The sequence below is a fragment of the Hyla sarda genome, chromosome 1 (genome assembly GCF_029499605.1).
Source record: "Hyla sarda isolate aHylSar1 chromosome 1, aHylSar1.hap1, whole genome shotgun sequence".
In the NCBI taxonomy this organism is placed as follows: domain Eukaryota; kingdom Metazoa; phylum Chordata; class Amphibia; order Anura; family Hylidae; genus Hyla; species Hyla sarda.
This window is the reverse complement of record NC_079189.1, coordinates 156,346,948-156,354,899: the sequence shown is the minus strand read 5'-3', so window position 1 is coordinate 156,354,899 and position 7,952 is coordinate 156,346,948. Positions and strand designations below refer to the sequence as shown.

The window sequence follows — 7,952 nt, the reverse complement described above, 5'->3', positions numbered from 1 at the left end:
TTTGGGGAAGAAAAAGTGCGTTTTATACGGCGAAAAATACGGTAGGTCTTCTTCAGCACCAGTGCTTATTTATCGGAATCTTTCTATACCATTTATTGTCGAGGTACATGTCTATGAAGTGGGAGCATAGCAAGGATGCCCTCCCATCCCATCACCCTTTTTCTTGAAAAAACTTCTTCCATCTTAAAGAAATTATAATTTTTAGGAATGGAGGGCTTCTATCGCCAAACTACCATTGAAGGAATGGCAGCATTGTTGGATAGAAAGCCTTACCCGTTTATAATCTACACAGATCACAAAAAAATTAAATATCTCATAACTGCTAAGAGGTTGATACCTCTACAGGCCTGCTAGGCTCTCTTCTTTTCTAGATTCTCATTCCATATTCTGTACATAGTGAAAGGATGGCAAGGCTGATGCCTTATCCTGCTTAAGCTCTGATGACCAAGTCTCTTGTCATGGTGACGTTTCAATCTTGAAAGAGAAAAAAATATATATTTTTCTTTCTAATAAGGCTGGGTTCACACTACGTTTTTCCTAATACGGTTCCCGTATACGGTTGTAGCTTTAAAACCGTATACAACCGTATCGGAAACCGTATCCACAGACTTTACATTATAAACCGTATTCCCAAAAGTGTGTACGGTTGCATCCGGTTTGCTTTAAATACGTTTTTGCCGATTTTTCAACCGTAGGCAGGAACGCGGTCGACCACGTTTTTGCCCAAGGTCGGAAAACCGTATTCCAACCGTATACGGTTCTTTTAACATTGAATTCAATTAGAACCGTATACTGGAATGTGGAATACGGTTGCAGACGTTTTCCGTAATCCGTTTAAGGAGTTTGCACATGCGCAGATCCCTCCAGACATCAGCCCCAGACATCCCTCCTCCTTCTGGAAACGCCCTGTCTGGCCAGTGTGTTTAGGAAGAGACTTGGAGAAGGACCTCATTTCTCTACCCTCCTGACAGACGCCATTTTGGGCTCAGTTGTGCCGAATCCGAAGGTAAGATGGCTGCTAATTTGCATACTCTAAATATTTCATGACCCCCATGTAAAAAAATGTATTGAGATTTTAACAGTAGAAAATGGAGAATTGAATATGTTTGCTTAATTTGTGGATAATATTCCTATCTTTTGGGGTTACTAAACATGTTTCCATCAATTGTGTATGCACCCTTTCTGTTTATTTTTTGGATGGTATGCTGGTACTTGTAGTTAATCTGTAGTTGGAGGGGCCATGCTTGTGAAAACTTTCTGCAGCCATGCTGATACTTGTTGTTCTGCAAAAGATGGAGGGACCATGCTTGTGAAAACTTTATGCAGCCATGCTTGTACTTGTTGTTTTGCAACTTCTGGAGGGACCATACTTTGGCAATTTTTTGGCAGCCCTGCTGGTATTTGCTGTTTGTTTGTTTTTTATTTTTTAGGTTTTTATTTTTTTATTTTGCTAAATTGTTTTTTAATTGGAATTTTATAAGGTTAGAATTTTACTTTTGGTCTAAAAATGTCATCATCTTTCTTGCACTTAGGTCATTATGTCGTCTGAAGACAGTGACTCCTAAAATTTAATGCATGTGAGTATTTTTCATAAAAATTTTTTTTTAAATTTTAATAGAAATTTCAAAACTAAAGCAATACTATTTTACAAGCTTCCCAATTTTAATTACTTTTTTTTTTTTTTTTATCTAAACAGACACCTAGTCCAGAGCGAAATGTGGACAGTCTCCCCGGAGCGGTAAGTGTTTTTTATTTTAACATGTTTTAAAATATTGGCTAAATTAAAAATTTAAAAATGTTCATTTGTTTGAATTTCACAATTTTATCCATCTATAGCCAAGCATGGAGGTAAATTCGCCCGAATTTTCCCCAGACCCAGGCTTAAGTCAGGTAATTTAACCCTTAACAAATTAGTCGTTAAATTTTCATATTCATTAAATTATAATTGATTATAGAACATGAGGCCATTGTACCTTTAAAAATAAATACATAAATAAATATACAAACTATGTTCAACCACAATGTTTGGAGATGCTGCGTTTTTTTAAAGTTGGTATTGATCACCAAGAAAAATTACCAAGTAAAAAATTTACTGAACAACATATTAATAAACACAAAGGAAATGTTTACACTAATTTTGGGTTACTCTCATTTTAAGGCAACAACTATGAGTGAAGTGCATACCCAGCCCCACGGATCCCAAAAGCGACAGAAGGATCCTGCACCCAAAAAGGCCAAAAGCAAGGTATCTAATCTAATAACATTTGTTCAACAACTGAACATAGACAAATTTTCTATTTCATCAGCATTATATTTCAAGATTCATCGATCCTAACGTATTGCGGAATTTATAGAGATAGGTTTAGATTGACATTCTATATTTGATATATTGGTATGGCTTTAAAAAAAAAAAAAAAAAAGATATATACAAAAACTATATATATATATATATATATATATATATATATATATATACACACATGTATATGTATATATATATATATATATATATATATATACAAACCTAGATAGATATATATGTAAAGATAGAGATATATATATATATCTATATATTTATAACAAAAAATTTGAAATATATATTTATTTAGAAACAGATTTAGCTATTGGTCGATAGATCTAAGTTTTTTTAAAATGTTGCCATATTTCTTTGAAAGGAAAAATTTTCAAAATTTAGAAATTTTAAAAATATTCATGTATTCTAAACCAATTTACAAATTTATTTTAAACAGAAATCCAAAAAGGATAGTTCAGTCACCTACGTTATTGACCAGGGGCGTAGCTAGAAACCCCAGGGCCCCGGTGCGAAAAATTGCCCTGGGCCCCCCCCTACCACCTGACGACCCGCTTCCCCAATCCCAGACGACACCTTACTCAGCGCACAAAGATATCAGTGACTACAGCACTGATGGGACACAGTCAGAATACACAACGATATAAGTGACTGACAGGCAGGGCCGGACAGACAAAACAGACATTTAAGAATAAGCAGCCCATTTGTCTGGAGGGGGTCCAACTGCTGGCACTCCACCAATCCCCTTGGTTCCAGTTGCTCTCCAGTTGTTATAAAGCTATAACTCCCATCATGTCTGGAGAGCCTAGGCATTATGGAAGTTGTAGTTTTGCAACAGATGGAGAGCCACAGATTAGGGTACATCGTCACCCATCATCACTGCGGAACTTACAAGTGACTCCAGCTCTGATAGAACAGTCAGGAGAAAACACAATGATATGAATGACCTGAGTGATGTCTTCTCTGTTGTCTTTTCTTTTCTTCCTTATCTGGTCCAGACGTCAGGACGTCTTCCAGCTCCATCTTCTCTGCAGAGTTTCACGCCCGGACACCATTGGCTCCTTACTTTGTCAGTAGATCTTTATCCTCTGTATGAAGACAACAATCATTATTATTCTGCTAAATACTGTACCCCCTGAATATAATACTGCCACCCACTGTATCCCCTGAATATAAAACTACCATCCACTGTACCTCCTGCATATAATACTGCCACCCACTGTACACCCTGAATATAATACTACCACACACTGTACCCCGTGAATACTGCCACATACTGTATCCCCTGAATTTAATACTGCCATCTACTGTACCCCCTGAATATAATACTACCACACACTGTACCCCCTGAATACTGCCATATACTGTATCCCCTGAATATAATACTGCCGTCTACTGTACCCCCTGAATATAATACTGCCACACACTGTACCCCCTGAATATAATACTGCCACACACTGTACCCCCTGAATATAATACTGCCACACACTGTACCCCTAAATATAATACTGCCATGTTCTGTACCCCCTGAATATAATACTTCCACACACTGTGTCCCCTGAATATAATACTGCCTCCTACTGTACCCCCTGAATATAATACTTCCACACACTGTATCCCCTGAATACTGCCACATACAGTACACACACATCATTCATACATACAGCACATGCACATGCATACATAATACATACACACATCATACACACACATATCATACATACACATATCATACATACACATATCATACATACACCTGCCACCTCCAGATCCCCCCCCCCACAGAATACATATCCACACATCATACATACATCTTGTTTACACACATCTATCATTCATACACACACATCATTCATACATCATACATACAGTACATACACACACAAATCATTCATACATCATACATACAGTACATACACACACAAATCATTCATACATCATACATACACACACATTCATACATCATACATACAGTACATACACACATCATTCATACATCATACATACACACTCATCATTCATACATCATACATACACACACATCATTCATACATCATACATACAGTACATACACACATCATACATGCACACACATCAGCAAAATCTGCTGAAGCAAATATGCAGCAAAAATACACACACGTTAACATACCCTTAGGGTAGGGTCACATGTAACAGATCAATAGTGTATGTTACTCTGCTGATCCGTCAATGACTTGACCCTATAGTGTGCCTCCAGCTGTTTCCCCCCATGTCCTGCTTGCAGCAGCAATCTGCCGCTACACGATGTCTCAGAGTATACTGCATGTGCCCACGGTGCCTCGCAGGTCCCTGTGTGGCTGCTTGTTAGTGGCAGATTGCTGTTGTGAGCAGCACACAGGGGGAAAAAAGCAGGAGGCACTCTATAGAGTCAACGGTTGATCCGCAGACATGTAACCCTACCCTAATGTTAATCTGTACAGGATGATTTATGATGAGAGGTTTCCACAATATATAATTTTTTTCTCTAACTTAAAGGAGTAATCCATGATGCAAACATTTTCATTCAGACATCGGCAGTAAAATAATAAATATATATACGCACCAGGGGGAGCGGCCCCGCCACGATCCTTTTCCTGTTTGCCGGTGGTCGGTGAGTTGCACTACCGCTCAGCATATCACCGGCCGAGGCAGGACTTTGCTGCGGCCGGTGATTGTCAGTATGCCTCACCAACCACCGGCAACCAGGAAAAGGATTGCGGCGAAGGCACCAGGGGAGTGACAGCAGGTATGTATATTTATTATTTTACTGCCGGCAGTCTGAATTAAAATTTTTGTATCCTGGAGTACTCCTTTAAGATATTTACTGTAAGCCAGTGTTTTCTAACCATGGCACCTCCAGCTGTTGTAAAACTACAACTCCCAGCATGCCCAACAGCTGGAGGCACCATGGTTGGAAAACACTGGCTTCTGAGGTCAGAGGATGTCACTATGCGCAACTACTATGAAGTGAGGAGGAGTTCCTGCGCTAACTTCATAGCTATGCCGTAAATGAACGGCACTTCATGCCCCTTTTCTAACCCCCGACCTCCTACATGCTCCTTTTTCCACCCCCCTGTCCTCCTCCATGCCCCTTTTTCCAACCACCCCCCCTGTCCTCCTCCATGCTCCTTTTTCCAACAACCCCCCCCCCTGTCCTCCTCCATGCTCCTTTTTCAGGGGGGTATTGGAAAAGGAGGTCAGAGGGGGGCTTATTCATGCCCCTCCCACCCCTGTCCTCCTCCTTGTTCCTTTTATAACCCCCCCTCTGTCCTCCATGTTCCTCCCCCCCCCCCTATCATACTCCTTGCCAGTGTTTCCCAAACAGGGTGCCTTCAGCTGTGGCCAAACTACAACTCCCAGCATGCCCAGACAGCCTTTGGCTGTCCAGGCACGCTTGGAGTTGTAGTTTGTCCACAGCTGAAGGCATCCTGGTTGGGAAACACTGCTCCATGCTCTTCTAGCCAGCAAACCCTCCCCCGCACGCTCACCACTGACCCTCCGTCATTTGTTTATAGCCTCGTTTACTCCTCACATTCCGGGGAGGATGCAGCATCTCTAGTCGGCGGCGGGATGTCCTCGTCCTCCTGCCCAGCTGGGGCAGGGACCGTGACATCAGGTGTGTTCTTTCCGACGTCTGCTGCTCTTAAAGCAGCAGTGTCCCTTCCCCCACCGACGTTACTTGTAGCCGGGTGACCGGACTAAATGAGGCTCCCCTTCAGCGCCACCATAGAAGGAGGTCTCCCGGAGAGCAGAACTGCGACCGTTGCGACCTCTATAGCTACGCCACTGTTATTGACCCTAGTGACTTCAGCACCGAAGACGTAATAAATCTGGTCCACAGTCGTCCCTCTTTGTGGGACAAAAAACACAAAAAACATTCTGACAGTATTTTCAACCGGAAAAAATGGGAAGAGATATACAGTGCTCTCTTCAAAGATTTTGCCAAATATGACCTAGAACCCCAGGACGTTATAGGTTTTTTTTTTTTTTATATTTTTGGTTTAAATAGAATAAGTGGTTAAGATTACTTAGAACCAAACAAATGTAAACTGTTGCAACCTGCTAGTAACATGTTTTAAAAATGTTTAAAAATAAGAATCTCAAAAATTTTACTTGGACAATTTTCCTTCCAGCAACACGCGTCCAGAAGCGCTGGCGCTCTGTGCGCGATAGCTATTTCCAATGGGTCCAGAAGAGCAATCTACCCAGTGGTTCGGGGGCAAAACACACTGAATATAAACACGCGGAGAGACTCTCATTTCTTCACAAAGTTCTGGAACTCCGTGCGTAAGTATATTTTTCACCTGTACGTGTTTATCCTTGCTTTTTGAAAATCTGCTAAATCTTTTCTTGTCCACCTTGTAAAATTTGAGCCAGGGGACAACATTGCCAACCATAAAAGGTAGTCATTTATATACTATTTCCTCAAAAAATAAATGATAAGTTCAATGATTGCGGGGTTGCTGACGCTGGGGACCCCAGCAGTCTTTGGGCAGCCACCGGTATAGTTTCCATTTGCAGCTTCCGGGACAAGGCGTTATACTACTGTCACGTCAGGAGACGTCTAATGTTTTCGATGGGTGGGGGCGTAACGGCTGTCGGCAAAGGTGCACTCGGCCAAAACGCCCACTCCCATCAACATGCATTAACGGGACCTGATGTGATGGCAGTATAATGGCACGTCCATGAAGCAGTGCTTTTAGGCCGGGGGCAGATCCGAGATTGCGGGGGTCCCCAGTGGCAGGAACCCATGCTATCATTGAACTTATCCACTATCCTTTGGTTAGCAGTAAAGACTGTGTTTATTTTTTTTTTTTTGTTTTTTAGGTTTCCCTTACATACTGTACACTACAAATTGTTATTCCAATTAAGTGTCAACAGAGGTTATTCAAATATTTGAAAGATAAAATTCTCTATCTATTGAATAAAATAGAACAGGCCAGAGATTGAGATTTTAATTTGTCAACTAATTTAACACTAAGGTTAGTCTTCATTAACCATTTTTTTTTTGTTAAAACACAGAACAACATCAAATGTGGCGCCAGTGGAGGAAGCTCAACCAACAGACCCAGAGGATGTAATAGTTATCCATGGTGACCAGCCAAAAACCCAGGAAGCCGAAGCTACTGTAGTCTCACCCCAATATAAAATTGCTAAGTGACATAGCTCTAAGAAAAAAATGATACAGAAAGTGAAAAGTTATTCTTAGACGCCCTCCAAAAATTAGAGGACACTGTAACGTCTAAACTGTTGCACATTGATGTACGCCTCCTACGGCTAGAGGGAATGATTTCAGGACCACCTCCAAGCCCATGTCGTGACTTTCTATTAACTTTAGTCCCCTCCATGGAACATATGAGTGAAGAGACCCAGACCAATTACAAACTAAAACTCCTAAAAATTACCCAAGAATTCTTAAATCCCCCCCCCTGCACCCTTTTACCCTCCACTTTCCCCTTCTATCCCACCCAGACCAAGGCCATTTCCAACCCCCTATCCCCAGTCAAAATATGAGAACACTTTTGAGAGTGAGGATGGGCAGTTGTATAGGCGCATGTGATGTGTTTTTTTTTTTTTTGTTTAATATTCTGGTATACTGTTAAAATGACATGTTGGTTATTTA

The 7,952-nt window shown here is 41.0% G+C and overlaps 1 long non-coding RNA gene across 1 annotated transcript; it reads left to right on the top strand.

The window, feature by feature from the left end:
- The first annotated feature begins 1,460 nt into the window (after positions 1-1,460).
- Positions 1,461-2,178, top strand: LOC130302902 (uncharacterized). The gene is made up of 4 exons (XR_008853051.1): positions 1,461-1,577; positions 1,697-1,738; positions 1,837-1,890; positions 2,159-2,178. It is a non-coding gene; the product is annotated as an uncharacterized LOC130302902 (long non-coding RNA).
- The last annotated feature ends 5,774 nt before the right edge of the window (positions 2,179-7,952 follow it).